Source organism: Lethenteron reissneri, unplaced genomic scaffold, assembly GCF_015708825.2.
Source record: "Lethenteron reissneri isolate LAM-NWPU_2019-01 unplaced genomic scaffold, ASM1570882v1 scaffold_1375, whole genome shotgun sequence".
Taxonomy (NCBI): Eukaryota; Metazoa; Chordata; class Hyperoartia; order Petromyzontiformes; family Petromyzontidae; genus Lethenteron; species Lethenteron reissneri.
In genome coordinates this window covers 108,795-133,302 of record NW_026891086.1, presented here as the reverse complement: position 1 = coordinate 133,302, position 24,508 = coordinate 108,795, and the positions used below count along the sequence as shown (strand labels likewise).

At 45.2% G+C, this 24,508-nt stretch overlaps 1 pseudogene; it reads right to left on the bottom strand.

Moving 5' to 3' along the window:
* Window positions 1-1,183: 1,183 nt before the first annotated feature.
* On the bottom strand, window positions 1,184-13,804 carry LOC133362118 (helicase POLQ-like; annotated as a pseudogene).
* Window positions 13,805-24,508: the final 10,704 nt, after the last annotated feature.

The window sequence follows — 24,508 nt, the reverse complement described above, 5'->3', positions numbered from 1 at the left end:
GAGTGGTTAGTACTGTGTTTTGCTTTTAATTCAAACTGTTAACTGTGGGGGTGTCTGTAACACAGCGTGTACGTATGTCACTGGCAGATATTTGGCTAAATGGAGCTAAAACCGAAACTTTGTATTCATGATTTAGGCCACAGTAGCCCCAATGGGCCGTTGTGCAAGTTTACATTTTATTATTACAAAATACAAAGGTCTGTTAGAGGTGCTGGTGTTTGCAATACAGCATGAGTTTGTGCAATTCCTGCCCCGGTTACCCACTTGTAGAAGGTTTTTCTGCATCGTTATTAAATATTTGGTTGCATGTTTTTTGTTTATCTTGTATGCAACTGATGAGGTTTTTTGAAAAATTGAAATCTGTAATCATTTGACAGCTCTAAAAAGTGTAAATCTGGACATTATTTGGTTATTCTTGTTTGTGATGATCTGTGCTCTGTTGGTGAGGCGGAAACACCTACTTTTTCATTTAGACATTGTGTTCATTTGCTTTTTGTAAACAATTTTCAAAAGATTTATTTCCTCCCTCTTCTAGCTAATTCTCATGTTGGCCTTCTTTTGCAACAAAACAACTGAAATACTCTTTGTACACAGGAGCAACTTTTATCATTTTTCATTACACCATTTAAGTTTTACAAATTGAATACCTTTAATTGTACTGATGGTGTTCTACTGTGTGTACTGTATGCATGTAATATAGGGTTTTCAAAATATTCAAATGCAGTTACTTTAAACGTCTTCAGAATTTGAGACAAGCGTTCATTCTTAAAATGCCCAAATGTTGTGGTACGGCATGTTTTGCAGTGGCACCAAAGGTTTTACACATTGCAGTTTGGATCATGTCCCATTGGAAATAATTGGGAATTTTTACTTAGACATTGTGATCACTCTCAGTAGACAATGCAGCTGCTTATCTTCGCCATTAGGTTTGCACTTCGTATGCCATTTGCAAAAAAATGTTTGACGGATTTTTCTTGAATTACAAATGACCTGCTGCAAGTGCTGATGTCGTGAAGCTTAAGCATCTGAACAAATTGTTCAGCATACTTAGGAAAAACAAGTTTTGTGCATTTTTTCATTTTCAGTTGTACAAGTAACACTAAAAAAGATATAGATTTCGTGTTTTTATATTTTATTTAAGTTGAACCTGACTGCTACTTCAGTAGGTACAGAACTCCCGATACGTTGCGGTGATGGGCGGGACCTCACCTGTAAATGCGGCACTCAAAATTACCCATCAATGGTAATCGCGGATTTTAGCCACGCAGCGACATTAATCCACAACAAAATATGAATATCAGGACAAACCACTCCAATAATCGGTGAAAATAACAGCGAATAAGAGTTTCCATTTTACCCTAAAAACGATATGTGTCTACATTGCAGAATTTTGCATTTGTAAATATTAAATCATAAAAAAAACATACACTCCAGTACTCAGAAGATCATAGCAAAACCTGGTCTGTGCAACTCAACCATTTTTTCCTCTCCATTTGTCTCAACATGTTTCTCTGGACATCAAGACACGCATCTGAAACATTTCTCCGTACCTCCGATTAGCGCGCTTGGATACATACGATGCGAAAGGAGTCCAAGCATACAAACACGCGTCTGTCGCAAGGCACCACGATGGGAAGTGTAAGTGTGGCGAGCACATTGTTGGAGGAAATTGGCCGTATATCATCTGAGGATTTGGGAGTTTGATTTTTATTTTATTTTTATTTTATTTTACTTTTATTCATTTAAATTTTTTACCTACGTGACTTTACCGAAAAAACCTAAGAGTATGAATCATTGCAGTCGCGAAAGCTTCAAATCTAGAACACGATCTACACCGTTAAAATTCAGCGTTTAAAAAAGCAAAAACCTGCTGCAGTTCAACAAAGTCGTCACGTGAGTGCGAGAGGGAGAGCGGGCACGGCCAGCAGCTCTGCAGCTTCTTCTCGCAACGCTTCAGCTCTGTCCGTCAGCAAGAGCTGGCAAAGAGAAAACGCAGGTGGGGCTCAAAATCAGAATCTTGGTACCGGCAGGAACCACCTGGTTCCACCAGCCCACAGGGGATTATTGTGTCCGTCCGTCTGACCGTCCGTCCGTCCGAAGTGCATCCAAAAATGGGTGGGGCTGGGTGGGAAGGGGAAGGTGGGGAGGGGCTGGGTGGGGAGGGTGGGGCTGGGTGGGGAGAGGCTGGGTGGGGAGGGGAGGGTGGGGAGGGGCTGGGTGGGGAGGGTGGGGAGGGGAGGGTGTGGATGGGCTGAGTGGGGAGGGTGGGGAGGGGCTTAGTGGGGAGGGTGGGGCTGGGTGGGGGGTGGGGCTGGGTGGGGAGGGTGTGGAGGGGTTGGGTGGGGAGGGGCTGGGTGGGGAGGGTGGGGAGGGTGGGGCTGGGTGGGAGGTTGGAGGGTTACTTTGGCAGAGAAAACGATCTGCTTGGCCTTTCTGAGTGGCAGGAACTCAATCTGTTGCACCAGATCCTTGGGCTCAGCGTTGGCCAGCATTGCCAGGGACTTCAAGCCAACTTTGTACAGTTGGCGGGCTCTGGACTTGAAGAAAACGAACATTTAAACATCTGAATATTGTCACTGGATGAACGTGTCGCTGTGTGACTGATGTGGTGGCAGCATGTCCATACCTCCTTCACTCCAGCCACCTGCATGAGTGGAATCAATTCTGACTTGACACAGTAGGAGAGCTTTTTGTGGGAGATCAGCAAACAGGAGTTGGTATGCCCAGAACTCGTCTAGTTCCTTCAGGGTAAAGACAAAGACTGCAGGTGGTCAGTTCACAATCATAACCGGATGAACACGATTCATATCAATGGGCTCTTAAGATGCCACTGTGTCCAGTGATGCGGACACTTTACCTGGCAAAAATGCATGATGCAGGAGGCAAAGGCTGCTGCAGATCCCACCAGGTTTTGAATGAAGCCACGATTTTGGCCAAACTTGGAGGCGACTTTCCACACCGATGTCTGTTTGTACAAGGCGTAGAGGACCAAGGCCAGGTAGAATCTGTTCACTACTCGCTCGTCCACCGCTTTCTGTCACACACCCAAAGGCAAAACAAACGATTCCACGACGTTTCGTATTAATTTAAAAACCATGGCATGATTTTAACTTGTATGCCTTTCTTATACTTTTACGACAGGTTATCTAACGAGGTGTTCACGTCTCTGCTGTAAACAATACGCGGCACTGTACAACAGCTTCATGCCAGATATCACTACTTCATTGGCATTGATAATTGTTTTTTATCCTTCTATCTGACGACAAAACTGACTCCTTTATACAAGGGATCATGTTTGCATTAACCACAACACTTGCGGTCAAAATGCAAACAAAACACATAACTCTGATAATGTATGCACTGTCCTTGAAGTTGATTGGTCCACACCCGAGACAGCTTTCCTTAGAGCCTAGTCTCACATGGTGTTGGACCAGATGATGCCAAAAGGCGCACAACTCAAAGACAATGCACCATCAGAGTATGAGAGCTCGGGGGAAGCAAAATATCATATTTTGCTACTGGCAAAGGAGGTTCCAATGGTGTAAATCTCTGACATTGTAAAGTAGGCACAGGTAATAAGAACATCAAAACCATTAAAATCTTTGGCTTAAAAACCTAGGCACCTGTCTTGTGCTTTGTCCGGCTACTTTCCTGGCGATGAAGCTCTCTGGAACACCAATGACCGTGGCCACTTTCTGTTCCGTCACATCCAGCTGATTAAACTACAAAACAAACAAACACATGTCCTGTGCATTTTTTTAACAGCTTAGCATTCATTAAGGGCATCATATTCTTAGATTTTTTGGGTAAAGTCACGTAGGTAAAAAAGTAAAATTCATATTTTATTTTTATCTTATTTAACTTTTATGAATTTAAATTTTTTACCTACCTGGTGACTTTACCGAAAAAACCTAAGAATATGAATCCTTGCAGTCACGAAAGCTTCAAATCTAGAATTAAGGGTATCATTTAATACAATGAATGTAGCATTTTCAAATACAGAATAACCCATTTCAAATAATAGTGATATATTAAGATAATTTTAAAGCTTCTACACATAGCCCACCAATCTCAATACCCTTATAACAATCTTAAAAGAAGCTATCACTTTCACAAATCAGAGCGTTATCTATAATTCAACATTTAAATAAGCCGATTATATGTATTGTTGTTACATATCGTGATGCAATGTGTCCACACCTGTCGCATGTACGTGTTCCAGTCCGGTCTGCACTGAGAGACCAAGTCGTACGGCGTCGCCAGGTAGATGAGGTGCAGGTAGTTATTCAGCACCAAGCCTTCAACGCCCGCTTTTAGATCTCGGTACAGCACGGTACAAAAAGCCAAATCGACGGATCCTGCGAGACAAACACGACATTAGAACACTGCGTGCGTGCACGTGCGCTCGTGCACGTGCGCTCGTGCACGTGCGCTCGTGCACGTGCGCTCGTGCACGAAGCCGACTACAGCGTCACTTTGAAAGTAAATGTCAGGCTTGCCTTAAAAGTGAGATTTAGCTTCGCAAAAAAAACATCTACCTTGTAGATTTCAATTTAAAGCTTTCGTGACTGCAGGGATTCATATTCTTGGTTCTTTTGGTAAAGTCACGTAGAAGGGAAATAATAAAATAAATAAAACATTATAAAATACATTGTTATTTTATAATTTTTCGGTAAAGCCACGTAGAAGGGAAATAATAAAATAAAAAATAAAACATTAAATATTTTATTATATTATTTTATTAAGTTTTATTTTTTTTTCCCTTCTAGGTGACTTTACCGAAGGAACCAAGAAGATGAATCCCTGCAGTCTAAAACATAATAAAATATATTATATTCTATTATTTTACAATGTTTATTTTTATTATTTTATAATTTCCCTTCTACGTGACTTTACCGAAAATAAGAAAAATAAAACATAATAAAATAAATTATTATATTATTTTATGTTATATTTTTCTTATTTTATTATTTCCCTTCTATGTGACTTCACCGAAAGAAGCAAGAAGACGAATATTACTACCCTTGTATGTGGCTTGACCAAGCTTGGTAACCTCCAGCAGCTGCTCAGAGGGTGCAGCAGCGTCTCCCTCGGACCTCCTGCAGAGCCTCACCAGGCCCGCCTGCTGCAGCTGCTGCAGGCAGTGCCGGCACAGATCCCTGACTTTCTTCATCCCACCACCCTCCTGCTGCTGCTGCTGCACCCCAAACAGGGTGGTCTCCAAAAAGCGATGGATAGCGTCGATGTCCGTTGCGATCTGTTACCAGCAAAGGGTTGTAAATGCGGTTTGTCAATTCGTAATATTTCATACCCTTAGTTCTTTCGGTAAAAGTCACGTAGGTAAAAAATGAAATTAAAATTCACGTTTTATTTTTATTCATTTTCATTTAATTTTTTACCTACACGGTGACTTTACCGAAAGAACTAAGGGTATGAATCCTTGAAGTCACGAAAGCTTCAAATCTAGAATTCGTAATATTTGTTCGATCGTCAACAAGCAACGCAAATGATTACGCGAGTAGCGGTTCGGATTCATCAAGAAAAATGCATCATTGCGCTCATCTTACACACTTGATCGTGCGTCTAGGAATACATGAAATATGTATTTGCGTGAACTCTGTAGCCTCTATTGGCATTACAACTCACCACATTGTTAAACAAATATTTCTTCTTGAATCACTGCTCCAAATCGTGACAATGTTTCAAATCGCAAGGGATACACACATATATATGCACCATTTATTTTTACTAAACCAATAAATGTCTTCTTCTTGGTTCTTTCGGTAAAGTCATCACGTAGAAGGGAAGTAATAAAATAAGAAAAATAAAACATAATAAAATAATTCTCACGACGTTTCGGCCACAACGCAAGCAGCCGTCTTCAGGTGAGGAACAGGTCTGTCGAGAAGACAGAGTCTGAATGACAACCCCAGGCTTGGAGCGTGTTTTTAAGCTGGGTTGGAGGGGGGGAAGAGCGCCTTGACAAAATAATTTGCATATCAAGAGGAGTTTAGCATATATTTAAGCTGGGTTGGAGGTGGAAGAGCGCCTTGACAAAATAATTTGCAACCCAGCTTAAAAAGACGATCCAAGCCTGGGGTTCACTCAAACAAGCATGATCTGATGAGTTGATGACTTAATGATGACATCACTCTGCTGCTGCTGCTGCTCTATATAAGATCAGGAGACACAGCAGAGCCTCACCATTCTGGCGAATTGCCCGATGATGATGCTGGATGCAATTACCAGCGAAACGTCGTGCTACTCAAATTGTAAATGTTGTGGTTTCACGCTTCAACACACCGGTGGGCTAAAGCAGTGAACTATTTTGTCTTTTGTCAACGTGACACTTTTTTACTGATTGGCCGTGTCGGGTGGTGGAGGGTTACGACACATTTATAAATAACGCGGCGATCTAAACCCAACAACGTTGATTATGAAGCATGATCTATTTAAACTCTGAGTATGTAACTACCACGAACCGTTTCATATCAAATGTATCGTGTCAAATGCATGCATCTGTTGCCCCAGCAGTTTGTAAACGGTAAACATCGGCTCCAAAAACACACAAACAGGTGCCGAGTATTATTAAACAGACTTGTCTCCTGGTTGCTGCGTAACATTTCCATGGAAACGTCACTGCAGTTCATTTCGTGCGTAATTTACGTTATAAGCAGAACAGAAACTGACCTTCAAGCCAATGAGTGACAGGAGTAGGCTTTGAACTCCTTTTCCATCTGCATGTGCCAGGCTACTCTGGCAAACTTCAAATGGTCCACCCACAAGTAGCGTCACCACCTACAAGTAGAAAAACGCAGAAAAATCATATTTTTTCTTCTGGCAAATGAGGTTCCAATGGTGTAAATGCTTCACCCCGAGCTCTCATACTCTGATGGTGCGTTGTCTTTGAGTTGTGCGCATTTTGGCGTCATCTGGTCCAACACCATGTGAGACTAGGCTCTAAGGAAAGCTGTCTCAGGTGTGGGCCAATCAACTTCAAGGACAGTGCGTACATTATCAGAGTTGTGTTTTTGTTAGCATTCCGACCGCAGGTATTGTGGTCAATGCAAACATGACTCCTTGTAAAAAAGGTGTCAGTTTTGTTGCCAGATAAAAGGGTAAATTTTTTAAATCATATTTTGCGACTGGCAAAGGAGGTTCCAATGGTGACAGAGAAATCGATTACAAAGAGCACACTTCCGCTACACAAGAACAAGGTCTGTAGGCCGGTGTGATCATTTTAACAAGACGCTCAACTTTTGAATGGGACGTCCTTCAGCTAATTCTAACATTGGGAGCATGGCAGCAGAACAGCCGCTACACCTTGGGCTTGTCCCTGCTGTTGACGATGGTGATGCTCTCTCCCGACGCGTCTATCCCCGCCCGCCCGGCACGGCCCACCATCTGCTTGTACTGGCTTCGGCTTAGGAAGGAATTGCCGATGTAGGGGGAGCGGAGGATCACCCTGAAGGCAGGTGCGTGCGTTGGGGCAGGAGGCACAGGAGACGATCCACAAGTTATCGACGAACAAGAAAAACATTCGAGCGTGGTTGTGACGCATAGCACTCCGATGTGCTTTCGGGTCGTGCCGCTTGTCGTTTGGCACGACGTCCGACATGTCGCCCTACGTGTTGACAGCTTCTTCAAGAACATCATGCCAAACAACACGTGGTACCACCTTAAAAATCATCGGAGACTTTGTGCAAGGTGACCGCGTACTTTTTACCGCGCTATGCCAATGGCTTCTGCGTGGCGAATGAGTATCTAAAATTGAAGGCGCACATCTTTCATTTACACGTTTTAAACGTCTCTGGCGTGCCGATGCCAAAACACTCCCCCAACTCACAACATGATTGATGGCTAACTTCACGGCGGTTATGTACACACGCGCTCAACTTCTTTCGCGCCGTACGTAGCCAGCCGTGCTAATCGGAGGTGCGGCCGACACCGCAATGCACCGACGACCGAGGTGGCGAACCTGCGTGCCGGTAGATTGACGCCGGCCGCCAGCGTGGAGGTGCACGCCAGCAGGCAGAGCGTGCCGCCAAAGTAGGCCTCCTCGATGAGGCGGCGCTCCTCGCCCGTGAGGCCGCCGTGGTGGTAGGCCAGGCCGTAGGGGACCGTGTGCCGCAGCACGGGACACAGCTCCCCGTCGGCCCGCAGCTCGGCGAGCAGCGCGCGTTTCTCCTGCACGCGGTGACGCAGGAACGTCCTGCGGGCGGTCAGAACGCGCCGGAAAGGGGGCGGTGGTGCCGCTGGTGTTGTCACCTGCGAGCGCTTTCTCCGCTCCAGGCGGCGACGTCGACAGCCGCTGTCGACGTCTGCTGTGAAGTCCGTTTGTCAATGTGCTGCTGGGTGGGGGCCAGAGGTCGCAACCGGGTACCCGATACCCGTACCCTGCCCGATACCCGGCTACCCGTACCCGGCCGGGTACGGGTAGCCGTTTGCGACCCTGGTGCAGCCGGGTACGGGTAGGGTACCCATTTGCAACCCTGGTGCGGCCGGGTACAGGTAGGCCGTGAGTCACTGGTGAGTCACCGTTTGTCACTCATTTCGGGTAGGGTACGGGTAGGGAACGGGTACCCGGAACCGGCCGGGTACGGGTACCCATTTGCGACCCTGGTGCGGCCGGGTACAGGTACGGGTACCCATTTGCGACCCTGGTGCGGCCGTGTACGGGTACGGGTCCTCACCGAGATGTGACGGGTCGTTCTCGCGCTGGGAGTGAGCGTTTGCGCGTGCGAGTTGGAAAGTGTGATCGTGGCGAGCGAGGAAGATTGTGGCCGATTCCTCGCACCCTGGACACTCTCTGTACCAGCTACTCCCCTCCGGCAGAAGGCTGCGGTCCATCAGGACCAAACCTCACGTCATAAACACAGTTTCTTCCCATCCGCTGTTGACCTCTTCAGCAAGGCCAAGGGCTTAAAATGAACTTTACACTTTAACATTTCATCTACAAAATTACACCTTGCCATATTTACAACAGGTCACCCTATTTGTATTTTAAGATTGTACATCTTATATTGTATACTTATTCAAAATTTTACATACTTTAGCCCCTTAGTATTAGTTAGACTTTGTTATTTTAGTATAGTTAGACTGTATACCACTTATTTAAGTTTTAAGATTCCTACATGTTGAATGTATGCACCTTCCTGCCATAGTACATTCCTTGTCTGTGCAAACTGTCGTGGCGAATAAAACCCTTTCTTGCCCACAGCCAACACCTGTAGTGGCTCCGTGTGTCAACATCGCCACTGGGGAGACAAAGGTGGTCGGACGTGGTTTTGGCCACACACCCCCGCGTGCGCCATAACGGTCTACAAAAGTACTTCTCGCTAACAGCACTTGCTCCTACAGTCTGTTAAGGCTATGTGGGGGACTTTTGTCTTTGTGTGCACGTGTGTGCGTGTGTGTGTGTGTGCGTGCGTGTGTGTGCGTGTGCGTGCGTGTGTGTGCGCGCGTGTGTGTGTGCGTGTGTGCGCGTGTGCGCGTGTGTGTGTGTGCGTGTGTGTGTGTGCGTGTGTGTGTGCGTGTGTGTGTGCGTGTGTGTGCGTGTGTGTGTGCGTGTGTGTGCGTGTGTGTGTGCGTGTGTGTGCGTGTGCGTGTGCGCGCAATTAAACCTTATGGCGGGACCCCGGGGTCCCATAAGCCCCCGGCTCTCGCACAAACTGCGTTGCGACGTCACGTTGTGTCTGTTGAAGACGAACGACACGGCAATCTATTCCTCTAATCAAAGTTGTATTTATGACTACGGCAACTTTGGCAACTGACGGGTGCTCGGTGAAGAACGAGAAGAATGATTTCTGGTGGGTCGCTGCGTTGATGTGCGCGGTGGGAGAGAGTCGCCAAAAATATAATTTGTTAATTACGATTTTGACTTCTGTTTATTCGGGACCCCGGGGTCTCATTGCCCCCCTTACGACTACGACCTAGGACTCAAGGTAAATGAAAATAAAAAAAGTGTTTTTTCTGTTTGTGTTACTTTATTTTTAGTTTTATTTACAATACAGTACTTTTTACAGTACCAAGTGTAAAAGTACAGTATTTCTTATTCATTATGAGTTTAACAATGCTTTCCTTATTGTTGAACTGTAACACACTTCACAACACTGACCTGATGGGCATTTAAATAAGCGCATTATTGTGTTCCGCTCGTAATGAACCATTAGACTTGCGAACGGGTCTCAGGAATGAATTCGGACTGCCCCCTGCAAGGTCACTTTCCCTTGAGGAAAATACCAAAAAAAATCTGCACAGATCGGTGTAAAAATTTTTAAGAAATGCACAAGAGCCTTCAGGAATTTCCAGTTTAAACAACACGATGCTTTTTTTGCATTTGGTATTGAAAGTATAGATTGTATTCAAGCAACTCTCAAAACTCAATTGTGCACGTTAAAGATATTTGACACACCGACGTAAATACATCGAACAACTGCCTTCTAATGTGACATCAAGGAGTAACTCTTGCAAGATGTACGACTGCAATGTAGAGGTACACGTACTTTGCCAGGTACTTGCAGATCATCTCTGCCACATTCTCGCAGTTCTTCTTCGTGGGGCAGAAGACGAGACAGGAGTGAGCGGGGATGACTTCCGTGACCAGAGCCACGATGTGGTCTGGGTCCGTCTTCAGCATTGCGCTTGAGTACTGTCGCCGCAGCACACACAGCAGCCACGACGTAGCACAGGGGCATGTGACCAGCCGACCGCCTTGGGCCACGTACGGAGTGCGTCGTGGTGATAACTGGCCGGTGAGAACCGGGGAATGCGAACGCTCTGCTACCAAACTCTCTGGTTTTTCTGGTAAAGTCACGTGGGGTAAGGGTAAAAAATAAAAAAAGTGAAAACAACTACATTAACACTATGAGACCTCTCTTTTACCAGTGGCAAAATATAGTAGTAGGCTTTTACCCTTTAAACTGGTACAAAACTGACACCTTTATACAAGGCATCATGTTTGCAATAACCACAACACAAGTAGTCAAAAATGCAAACAAAAATAAGCAACTCTGATGACAGTGCATATTATTATCATTATCAAAGTTGCTTATTTTTGCTTATTTTTGTTTGCTTTTTTGACTACTTGTGTTGTGGTTATTGCAAACATGATGCCTTGTATAAAGGTGTCAGTTTTGTACCAGTTTAAAAGGGTAAAAACCTACTACTACAGCTACATTAAATCACGACGTTTCGAAGGCTACACAAGCGTCCGTCATCAGGTCTGGCTGCTCCAGCAAAATTCCTGTAGCGTAGGAAGAGAGCTTTGCTACCGTGTGGCCCGCAGGGACCTACCTAGGCGAATGGCAAAGTGGCTCGTTCTTGAACAAGCTTTGACAACCATCACATGTAGCCCATCGTGAAATGTCAATAGACGTAACTGTGCATTTCAGAAAATAATCAATCACGTCATTGTGGAGAGTATCAATAACAAAATCAACAAGCAATGTCTCTTTCGATTTAAAGCTTTCGTGACTGCAGGGATTCTTCTTCTTGGTTCTTTCGGTAAAGTCATCACGTAGAAGGGAAGTATAAAATAATAAAAATAAAACATAATAAAATAATTCTCACGACGTTTCGGCCACAACGCAAGCAGCCGTCCTCAGGTGAAAACCAGGTCAGACGCTGTCTCCCCGACAGACCTGGTCTTCACCTGAGGACGGCTGCTTGCGTTGTGGCCGAAACGTCGTGAGAATTATTGTATAATGTTTTATTTTTACTATTTTATTACTTCCCTTCGACTTGACTTTACCGAAAGAACCAAGAAGAAGAAGCAATGTCTGCTTCCTCTATCCATCTGTCCAGATATATATTTCACAGGTTATTTAAACTTGAAAGCTGTTCAAAAGCTTGTGTGCCTATTTTATTTCCATTGATGTCTGTGCACTCACCTTGTGACTGAGCAGTCGGATAAAACTGAAGCTTTCTTCTGGACACCGAGCCTTGTTGTTTACCTCGTAGATAGAGTCTCCAAGCTTAATGTACTCTCTTAACTGGACCTGTGAGGATCACGGCAGCCATGTAGACTTTTGTAAGAGGTTGAAGACGTGTATCTTTCACACATCAGTTGCGCAACATTTTTATGAAAATTAAACTTTCAATAATAATAATAATAAGAATGTGATTCTTTTCGATGTAAAGCTTTCGTGACTGCAGGGATTCATCTTCTTGGTTCTTTCGGTAAAGTCACGTAGGATGGAAATAATAAAATAATAAAAATAAAACATTTTAAAATAATTCTCACGACGTTTCGGCCACAACGCAAGCGGCCGTCCTCAGGTGTAGAACAGGTCTGTCGAGAAGACAGAGTCTGAATGACACACCCCAGGCTTGGGGCGACTATTTAAGCTGGGATGGAGGGGTGAAGAGCGTCTTGACAAAAAAAAAAACGGCTGCTTGCGTTGTGGCCGAAACGTCGTGAGAATTATTTTATTGTTTTATTTTTATTATTTTATTACTTCCCTTCTACGTGACTTTACCGAAAGAACCAAGAAGATGAATGTGATTCCTACCGGTCGAAAATCGTTAGTGTACAACTCCGCATTCAGGAATTTTTGCAAGTCCTTGATGTTGCTCAGAGTGGCACTCATACCGATGACCTGAGTTGTTTCTGCAATAGAATCAAGCGAATGCAACACCACACTGAATCACAGATGGAACTGAATCACCACAACGACGACTGGAAACCCGCAGTAATGTATGATAACTGCAGGGTGAGAACAAACGTACTTGACGCATACTGAACCTTGGCCAGCGTCTGCTCCAGGGTGGCCCCACGGCTGCCACCTTCGCCCAACATGTGCAGCTACAGACCACGCAACAAACCATTAGTACACCATTGGGACCTCATTTGCCAGTAAAACATGATAATTGGTTTTTTACCCTTCTATCTGGCAACAAAACTGACACTTTTTTTACGAGGAGCCATGTTTGCATAGACCACAATACCTGCGGTCGGAATGCAAACAAAAAACACAACTCTGATAATGTATGCACTGTCCTTGAAGTTGATTGGCCCACACCCGAGACAGCTTTCCTTAGAGCCTAGTCTCACATGGTCCTTGAAGTTGATTGGTCCACACCCGAGACAGCTTTCCTTAGAGCCTAGTCTCACATGGGTTGGACCAGATGACGCCAAAAGGCTCTAAGGAAAGCTGTCTTGGGTGTGGACCAATCAACTTCAAGGACAGTGCATATCATTATCAGAGTTATGTTTTTTGTTTGTATTATGACTGCAGGTATTGTGGTCTATGCAAACATGACGCCTCGTAAAAATGTGTCAGTTTTGTTGCCAGATAGAAGGGTAAAAAAACAATTATCAAACCATTAGTACGTCGCTGCAAATGAGACTCAACACTACATTGCACTGACTGTCACAGCTCGTGTGCTGCTGCTGCTGGGTGGACTGTTGCATTGTGGGCCTGTGCAAGATGGCGGAGGCTTGGGGATGCCCTCATCCAGAAGTAGATTCACGACGGCTGATTATGACGATGATGAACATTAATACGTAACATTTGTAATGACATTTGCAGGATGCCAATTATTCTCTGTAATTAAATAATGAATGCCGCATACCTCATCCACAACGATCAGGCCAATCTCCTTCATGCGCCCCTCCTCTAGAAGGGCGTTGACCAGGCTGTGGGCTTTCTCAATGGTGGCGATGTAGAGAGAATTCTTCTTTCGGTGTTTTCGCGGTGGCATGCGCCCCTTGCTTCCCGCGTATTCCTCTATGAAGATTTCAAGCTCCACACCAAACACAGACAGGCTCCGCACCTGTTCGAGCAGCAGCAGCAGCAGTAGTAGCAGCAGTAGTAGTGTGATGCCGCCGCCATGAAGCCGTTCGGCAGGCGCCCAAATCCCCGACCTCGCCACCACCAAGCAACGGAGCCAACCCCGCGTCCCCCTCACCTCACCTCACACGAACACACCCGCACGCATTTCCCCCCCCCCCCCCATAGAGCTCCGAGGGGAGGTCACCTGGCCGACCGGTTTTTATCCGAAAAACCCTTATCGGGGTTAACTCTCACGGTTTCCGGCGATCAGGGAATTGGACGACCTCCCCCGTGCTACGTTGCGCCGCGGCGCTGCGACCAGCCTTAATATGGTGTGGTCGCGGCATGGGGCATTCGGCCACCGCGGTTGAGGCGCATTTCCCCCCACACACACCCCCACGGGTCGACGGGGCAAGCAGGGGAGGGACGGGACAGCATGAATAGCGGGACCGCAGGAGCTGTTGCGCATAGTCATGGAGGGTTGGGATAATTACGCTTGAGTGCGCAGGCCCCATTGTTAGGAAGGGTAAGGGATTAATTAGGATGTACGCCGCCAACGCCGCTCACTGATTAGCAGATCAAAAGCGCCCGGAACCGCCGTGCGCGGGCTCGAGGTGCGCGAGCCCATTGTTCAGCGCAGCATCCCCTTTGAGGTAGGGAGGATAAATAGAGGAGCGCAGAGGGGAAATCGCTCTCTTACTCCAGCGCCAGGCGACCAGACGCAGCTCGAGCCAGCGACCCGGACGTCCGTGCGAACGCACCGAGGCACGCGGTTAGCACAAGGATCAGCGGACCGCCGTGGACACTTAACAGTGAGTAAGAAGGTGAATTAGAATCATAGCAGATAAATGGGGAATAGGTATAGAGGTATCAGCGTAGGCCAGCCTCGTCGACTCACTGATTTAACATCTAGTTCCAGGTAGCGGATAATAAATCATTAATAGCGAAGCGTGGTCTCGCGTGATCTTGTCGTGCAGTGTGAGCGCGTGGGTGAGCGTGTGTACGCAGTGGTTCTGTAGTGCTGCGGCTCGCCTCGGGGGAGCGCTGCGCAGAGCGGTGCGAGAGTAGGTGTCGCGTGTGTTCACTCCGTGTGTGATACAGGTGCACGATCATAACGCGAGTAGTCAGTGTGGAGTTGGAGTGCACGGAGCGGTGTGTGTGTGTGTGCGTACGTTCGCTCCGTGTGGGTCGCAGGTACGCGATTAGGAAAGGGAGGTATCGTGGTAGCGTAAAGGGGGACATAATACTACGCGGTATCCAACCATGCCTACTACGCGGACCCGCGGGGGAGGGGAATCCTCGGGCGACGGCTCCCACACCATGGGTGAGGAACCTAGCAGCGGTTCGCTCAGCAGCGGGGGGGCGATTGATGAGGTTAGCCCGGCCGTAAGCATCATCGAGGGAGGGATCTCGGGGGCTAGCGACCCCGACAGTAGCAGCAGCAGCAGTAGCAGCGGCGACACATCACAATTGTGTGTCGTGTGGGAATAATTGATGAACCCGAGATTGTACTCTGCATCCGAGTATCTGTTCCTAAGCCAAGACGGAAATATTTCAACGAGACTTCCAAATTCCCGGCTGCCTCAGTTGACTTATCTTGGAGGACTTTACATAGAGACAAAACATAGGCCTCGACACAGAGACGTGGTTTCTCTGTGTGCCTTTGTACGTCTCTCTCTCTCTATGTATCTCTGTGATATCTGTCTGCTTATATGTCTGTCTATATGTCTCTGGTTCTGTTTAATCTCTCTCTCAAATTTAGTATTCTCAGGAAGAACGTAATCAACCAGGTAGGGTGTTGACTGTTATGTTATCCGACTCTCTGTTGTATTACATTACATTTCTAAGTATACTAGATTTGTGTTTCTATTTCATTTATACCTGATGACGATTGCTTGCGTTGCAATTGAAACGTCGTATGCTAGTATTTAATTGATCATTTTCTCTTTATACGTCACTTTACCGAAAGAACCAAAGAGTCATTCGTATAACCGCATTTATGCTGCTGTGTCGGTGTGGAAATGTGCGTGTACAAAAGCGATCGTTACCTTCTCCTGGACGATGGCAACGTAGGGAAGAATGAGCAGAGCGTCCGTTCTCTTGCAGAGCAGCTGCCTCAGCATGAGGATCTCTGCCACGAGCGTCTTGCCGCCACTTGTCGGTAAAGAGTAAATCAGATTCTTCCCTCGTCTCACGGAGTCCAGGGACAAGCAGTCGTGCTGCCAGGCTTTGCGGCGTCATGTGTCGACACAAATATAAAAAGAGAATGATTAAATGCACGGCAGAATCTGAAACACGTGAATGTGTCAATTGTAATTAAATCCTTTATATTAAGTTCGCTTGCGTGCTTGCGTGCTTGCTTGCGCGCTTACGACCGTGCAAATCTTTCGGTCGTTTTTTAACCCACTTCCCGTGATCCAATCGAGCTGACATTTTGCACACAGACTCGTTGTGCGTGACAATTTATTCTCGTTAAATTTTTTTTCCTAACTTTTACACTTTTTAGGAAAAAATAAATTATATTTAATTACCAATTGCTTAATGGTGGCAGGCAATCATCTGACCGATAGGTGGCAGCCATCTCAAGCCAGAGGACGAGAGGACTCTAGCCGCCATGCATATAAAGGATTTATAGTGAAAAACTTTGTTTTTACGGGTTAATTTTTTTTCAAACGGGTGGCTTATTACACGTTAAGAGAACAAAAACGCCGATTAAAATGATTAACTTGCGTGCAGGACGACAAAAATGTTTCAACCATCACCTAATGTGTGAGAAATTGGATTAGGCTTGACAGCTAACATCACGACACTGGTGATGTGTAAACGTTTACAGTACGAATCAAATAAGCAGTGATATGCTGTTATAACAAAAACAAATTGGTAAAATACATTTAGCAAAATTCCACCATGTACTAAAAATTAATTTCTCAACCCCCCCCCTCCCTCTCTGCCCCCCTCACTCTTTGCCCCCCTCTCTCTGTACCCCCCACCCCCTCTCTCTCTACCCCCTCTCTCTATCTAAGGCCTCGACACAGAGGCGTCGTTTCTCTGTGTGCCTATGTTGTGTCTCTCTGTGTCTCTGTGTTGTCTCTCTCTGCTTATATGTCTGTCTGTGTGTCTATATTGTGTGTCTCTGTGTCTGTGTGCCTATGTTGTTTGTCTCTCTCTGTGTGTCTCTGTGTTGTCTCTCTCTGCTTATGTGTCTGTCTGTGTGTCTCCTGTTCTGTTTAATCTCTCTCTTAAATTTAGCAATCTTTGGAAGAGCGTAATCAATCCAGGTAGGGTGTTGACCGTTATGTTAGCCGACTATCTGTGTTGTATTGCATTATATTTCTAAGTTTACTAGGCTTTGTTTTCTCTTTCATTTGTACCTGATGACGATTGCTTGTGTTGCAATCGAAATGTCGTTTGCTAGTATTTAATTCATTATTTTCTCTTTCTACGTGACTTTACCGAAAGAACCAAAGAGTAAGTCCGCCAAATACTATTCAATTACCATTTCTCCCACGAGAGAAAAAAAAAGATATGTTGGCATGAAAAAAAACCGAGAGACAGTTTCGCGTAAATATCCGAGTGTAAAAAACAGCACACATTACCGTAGAGCTCTTTAATGCCACGCTGTTGTTGCAGAAGGCTGTGCACCTTCGTGGGAAGCCCATAGAAAGGCCCAATCTCAAACTGGCTGTCATCAGCACAAGTCTCCGTGGCGATCTGCCTCTCGTGCGACAGCGCAGACTCCTGCAGGTGCCTGGTGCGCGAGACCACGCGGGTAGCTGCCGCCCACGCGTTTGCCACGAGCGTTTTCTTGATGCGATCTCTTATGCTCGTGCCCTTGTTGGCTACATCTGCGGCTACTTTTATATTTTCCACTCCAAGCGCATTTGCTGTTGAAGAACCGTCGGCTCTTCCGCGAGCGATGTGGTCAGCCTCTTCACTAAAGGCAGCATTTGAGTCATTTGCTTCCGAAAGTGCAGAAGCACAAGTGGGTTTTGGCGGTTTTCTGGTGGTAATAGTACATTCTAAATCGTCCGTTAAGATATCAGCCAATTTTATCTCATCCTCCGAATGAAAGCAACCTGTTTGTGCGTCAGCTTGAGAATTAGACGTTAACGTGCGAATGGTTCCATCGAGCTTTGGAAGTTTTGCATTTTGAGAATTGCCTCTCGACGAGCTCCGAATGTCGTTTCCTACAATATTTGCGTAAAAACCGTGATGCGGCTCAGTCTGTACATTTTGTGCGATGTGTAGAGGATTATATTCTGTTCTCTTTAGTGTATTCTTATTCCAGTCACGAGGCAGCAATTGTTCCACATTGTGTGTTTTCATTTGACCAGTATTGTCACAGCCCAATATAGTCCCACAAGACAAAGCCGAGTGTTGCGTAAGCTTCTTGGGAAGCCACTTTTGTGGTTCTGGGTCTTTCTGAGTAAGATTGAACGTCTGTGAACAATTGTCTTGGTTGTGCTGTTTTTCAAGTAGTACATCCACGAGTGAGATGTCTCCTGCAACACTGTCACATTCCCCACGCATGGCATCGCTTCTGTCCTCACCATCACACTTCAAAGGGAAACAACGAATTCGCATCAGCAATGACTCTCGCGGACAACTTCCAATCCAAATAAGTTGCGAGTGTGTGGTGGGGTGCGGCGATGTTAAGGGGCCCTGGTTTTTCACGACCCTATTACAGTACTTCCTCTCCACAGGTGACTGATTGTTGGGAAAGCAATGCACGAAGTTACACATGTAACGAGTGGATTGTTATAGGTGATGGACGTGTAGAGGCTTTGAAATAGCTTTCTCGATATTGTTCCACATATTTGTATGGCTTTAGTGCTGTATCTATGAATGGATCATCCTGTCAGAGGTTGCAACCGGGTACCCGATACCCGGCTACCCTACCCGATACCCGGCTACCCGTACCCGGCCGGGTACGGGTACCCGTTTACGACCCTGGTGCGTCTGGGTACGGGTAGGCCGTGAGTCACTGGTGAGTAACCGTGAGTAACCGTTTGTCACTCATTTCGGGTAGGGTACGGGTAGGATACGGCTACCTGTACCTGGCCGGGTACGGGTACCCATTTGCGACCCTGGTGCGGCCGGGTACGGGTAAGGAATCAAAACCCGTTTGCGACCTCTGCATCCTGTACTGGACTATGAAAACAAAGTTCGTTTACCTCCGGCGCGTCGCAGCTGTTGCCTGATAAACCGAGCTTCTTCGCCACGACATCTGCGATAAAGACTTGCGAAGGGAGCTCTTTGCAATCATCAGGAGGATCCATGAATTTAAAGTCTCCACACGAATGGGAATCCGTTGCCTCACGAGAATGTCTGCACGCCCACTTCGTCTTTTAGCCACACAGTGCACCACGACTTTGTCTTTGCTCGGTGTGAGACCCGCTTTCTCTCTGCTGCGTTTCACAGAATGAGACACATTCCAAATCAGCATTCTCACGACTCTGCAACTCAAACATTACCAACACTGACAAGGGGCCACACCACATTGTGTTAGTTACAAATAGGAAATAAACCGTGTGCTGTTGTAAAAAGTGTTTTACCGTTCCAGCAATGTTTTACTGACACACAACCATGGGTTTTTCATTGATCTAAATTTCATACTACAGTGATACCTCGGTTCACGAACTTAATTCGTGAACTGACTCTGGTCGCGAACCGAATTGGTCGTGAACCGAGGCACATTTCCCCACAGGGTTCAATGTAAATCCGGTTAATCCGTTCTGACCTTTTTTTTTGGTTTTTGAAGCACAAAAATATAAACAAATGACAATACACATTAGTACTGTACAGTATAGTAATGTATAAAGAGAGAACACTAACCTTGCTTGAGATGACTTCTGGCATGGAGGAAGGCAAGTGGAAGGCGGGTGGGAGACAGTAAGCACTCAAACGGGTGAACTGTACATTACAGTAAGTACAGTATTGTACAGTACAGTAGTACTGTACTGTATGTGCTAAAAAGCACACCAAAAATCTAAAAGTCACTGAAAGTGTCTTCACAGTACTCGCAGTACTTCTTTCTGTGTCTCTGCTTCTCTCCACGATCTTCCTACAGGAAGTCACGACCATGTGACAGCCTGGAATTAGCATAAAAATGGCCACGGCTCCTGTTCGTGAACCGAAGCGGAGTTCGTGAACCGGAGCATATTTTTATGAAATTTTCTGTTCGTGAACCGAGTTGTTCGTGAACAGAAGCGTTCGTGAACCGAGGTATCACTGTACAGCTTAAACCGTCAGTCAACTATTGTTTGAATATGCATAGATTCAAGCTCCTGGCAAGAAATAAAGGGTATGAATTCGCTTTCACCGCAGTGTTGCAGAAAGCACTTTCCGTCTTTCCGTAGAGTATACCATTGAAATTAATACAATATAAATACGTGAAAATAATGTTGCCATTTGTCAATCCAGTGTTGGATGAAACCGCTCAAACCCACGCTGTGATGGTCATTGGTGATCACTACACTTGGTCAACGGGGGTTTGCGAAGGACTTGTTCAGATCTCACTCGCCACTCGTGTTTAACTGTGCTTGGGAATACAACTCAGGTCAGACTCGAGACTTTATTTCACCTGATATGAGGCTTATTGGCGAATACAGGACATGGCGGCAGGAATGTGCAAATGTAGTGGGTTGATTGACTAGAAGAGAGCTTTACTCTTTGGTTCTTTCGGTAAAGTCACGTTTCGACTGCAACACAAGCAGTCGTCATCAGGTGTGAAATCCACAGCAAGAAAATAGGAAAAAAGTTAGGAAAAATTAACCCGTAAAAACAAAGTTTTTCACTATAAATCCTTTATGTGCGTGGCGGCTAGAGTCCTCTCATCCTCTGGCTTGAGATGGCTGCCACCTATGGGTCAGATGATTGTCTGCCACCATTAAGCAATTGGTAAGTAAATATTTATTTATTTTTCCCTAAACAGTGTAAAATTTTGGAAAAAAAATTTTCACGAACATTAATTGTCTCGCACAACGAGTCTGTGTGCAAAATGTCAGCTCGATTGGATCACGGGAAGTGGGTTAAAAAACGACCGAAAGATTTGCACGGTCGTACGCGCGCAAGCAAGCGAACTTAATATAAAGGATTAAAAAACAACCGCCACTTTTTTCAAACTTTCTTGCTGTGGATTTCACACCTGATGACGATTGCTTGTGTTGCAGTCGAAACGTCGTGAGGATTTTTATTGTTTTATATTTTTGTTATTTTATTATTTCCCTTCAACGTGACTTTACCGAAAGAACCAAGATTATGAATCCATACTCTTTAGTTATTTCGGTAAAGTCACGTAGGAATAAAATAAAAGTGTACGACGTTTCGATCACAACACAAGCAGTCGTCCCCAGTACTGCTGTATGGTGTCCATACATTTTGAGGTTTTTAAAATATAAATTGTATTTGACGACCCGTGCCACTGTTTGCAAGTGTGACTACTGTTGTATCTCCAGGTTAAACTAAATAAAATACCGCCACCCATTAATAAACAGAACAGCGCTGCAAACACAACCTAAACACACACCCACAAGATACTAAACATCTTCTTGGTTCTTTCGGTAAAGTCACGTAGAAGGAAAATAATAAAAATAAAACATAGTAAAATATAATTCTCACGACGTTTCGGCCACAACACAAGCAGCCGTCCTCAGGTGAAGAACAGACGCTGTCTTTCCGACAGACCTGTTCTTCACCTGAGGACGGCTGCTTGCGTTGTGGCCGAAACGTCGTGAGAATATTATTTTATTGTTTAATTTTTATTATTTTATTATTTTCCTTCTACGTGATGACTTTACCGAAAGAACCAACAATATGAATCCCTGCAGTCACGAAAGAAGCTTTAAATCGAAAAAAAGATACTAAACATTTACGTGTTTTTATTGTTACGAGTTTGCCCCGCTGCGTAAAAACAAACAAAATTCCTCTCGCGTGCGCTTCTCAGAGAAGGCCGAAGCCCCAACCCCGCACCCCCCCGCCTTGCCTGGAAGCCCCTGCCGAGGGAGACGCACCCAAGGCGGCCGAGCTCCGCCCACTCACGGGGGGGGGGGGGGTGGAAAGGCCGTTCTTCTCGAGTAGTCGTGACGACATTCGCCTTTCAACACTGTTATTATTGTTGTTGTTGTTGTTTGTGCGCGGGCGTTGTTTGCGGCTCGTCTAAACAACTCTGTGCAGGGTGGCGTCGAGTTTCGCCTGAGGCTTGACGAACCGCGAATTGCGTGCGTCCATCGGTGAACGCGTTGGAAAAGGAGCTCGCTGATTGGCCCAATTTGGCAGCCAATGGGCGCGCAGGAATCGTGAGCACGTAAATGACGTCACGCACCGGGGGGGAGGGGCGGGGTTTGAGAAATGTGACGTCACGCACCCGGGGGGGAGGGGCGGGGTTTGAGAAATGTGACGTCACGCACCCGGGGGGGGGAGGGGCGGAGTTTGAGAAATGTGACGTCACGCACCCGGGGGGGGAGGGGCGGAGTTTGAGAAATGTGACGTCACGCACATCAAAATTCGCAACTTTAAATAAATGTTAATTAAATAGAAGCGTTATAACAGAAATTTTTTTAAAATAAATTTTCATTATTAACTGTTTTATTATTTTAATTTGCTAAGGTCACCTTTTATTTATTCCACGAAGGAACATTTTTCTTCTCCATGGGAGAATTGAGAAGCATACATTTAGTAATTTTTTTGAATGATTGTTACTAAACATTTTGATTCTAATGATTCTAGCAGGGCTTTTCATTCTGTGAAATGAATATATGATTCTTATAGTTGTACTCTCCATTTAGCTTCGTTCTACTACAAAGTTTCAAGTATTTTTAATAGTTAAAATAGCTTTAAATATTTTATAATTATAAGAGCATTTCAATATATCAGTCTGAACATCTGCAGTTTTAGTTAGAAGTTGAATCTTTTCAAGCGAATTTTATGCAAAATTTCAGCTTTCCAACGCCTCCTTTTAATGTATGGTGTCTCCTACAACATCAGAGTGCAGCGCCACATTGAATACGCACTACAATGACAACAGTCTAAAGCGATTTGAAGCTTGTTTCATTTTCAAAATCGAAATATGGTTTTGGGGGGGGGGGGGGGCAGAGCTTTGTGACGTCATATTTGAGGGGGGGTCCAAAATTGCGTGACGTCATTTATGGACGGTCCCAAAGTGCTCGTTTTTGTCAAGACAGGCACAGTGAGCCCACTAGGGGGCGCTGGGCGCCACCCCAACAAGCTGCTGGAAATGAGAAATTATTTTTCGAATAAAAAATACTTTTCTCTTCTTGGTTCTTTCGGTAAAGTCGTCACGTGGAAGGGAAATAATAAAATAATAAAAATAAAACATAATACAATAATCTTCTTGTTTCTTTCGGTAAAGTCGTCACGTAGAAGGGAAATAATAAAATAATAAAAATAAAACATTATAAAATAATGTTCTTGGTTCTTTCGGTAAAGTCACGTAGAAGGGAAGTAATAAAATAATAAAAATAAAACTTAACAAATAATCTTCTTGGTTCTTTCGGTAAAGTCACCACGTAGAAGGGAAGTAATAAAATAATAAAAATAAAACATAATAAAATAATCTTCTTGGTTCTTTCGGTAAAGTCGTCACGTAGAAGGGAAATAATAAAATGATAAAAATAAAACACAATAAAATAATTCTCACGACGTTTCGGCCACAACGCAAGCAGCCGTCCTCAGGTGGAGAACAGGTCTGTCGAGGAGACAGCGTCTGAATGAAACAGCACACGGGCTTGGAGCGTCTATATAAGCTGGGTTGATATGCAAATTCTTTTGTCAAGACGCCCTTCCCCCCCCCTTCCAACCCAGCTTATATAGACGCTCCAAGCTCGTGTGCTGTTTCATTCAGACGCTGTCTTCTCGACAGACCTGTTCTCCACCTGAAGACGGCTGCTTGCGTTGTGGCCGAAACGTCGTGAGAATTATTTTATTGTGTTTTATTTTTATCATTTTATTTCTTCCCTTCTACGTGACGACTTTACCGAAAGAACCAAGAAGATGAATGTATGTTTGTTCTGTTCTGTATATACATGAACACAGTGCAACATTCAAGGCATTACACGGGACAAGATCCTCATTTGCCAGTAAGTTGAGTTGTGCGCCTTTTGGCGTCTTCTGGTCCAACACCATGTGAGACTAGGCTCGAAGGAAAGCTGTCTCGGGTGTGGACCAATCAACTTCAAGGACAGTGCACATTATCAGAGTTATTTCTTTTGTTTGTATTTATGACTGCAGGTATTGCGGTCTATGCAAACATGACTCCTTGTAAAAAGGTGTCAGTTTTGTTGCCAGATAGAAGGGTAAAGAACCAATTCTCATATTTTTACTGGCAAATGAGGTTCCCATAGTGTAGAACCAAGAAGATGAATGTATGTTTGTTCTGTTCTGTATATACATGGACACAGTGCAACATTCAAGGCATTACACGGGACAAGATCCTCTAAATGCAATGGGTTTTATTCCGCTGTTTGGCTGTCACAAGCGGCCACGGAGTAACAAACGCAGCCACTCGTGAGCCCCGTATTGAGACCGCTTCGAATCCCGCCTTGGCACAGTAATGAACAATGTCACCCGATTCTATCAAACGTGGTGTCCAACGTTTTGCTCAACGTGCCGTTGTCAGGTGCTGCTAGCCCACATCATCGTCTGTTGTAGCGAGAATGTTGCATAGATTGTCGGAGTAACTCGCTGAACATCTTTGGGGGGAAAATGAATGAGTG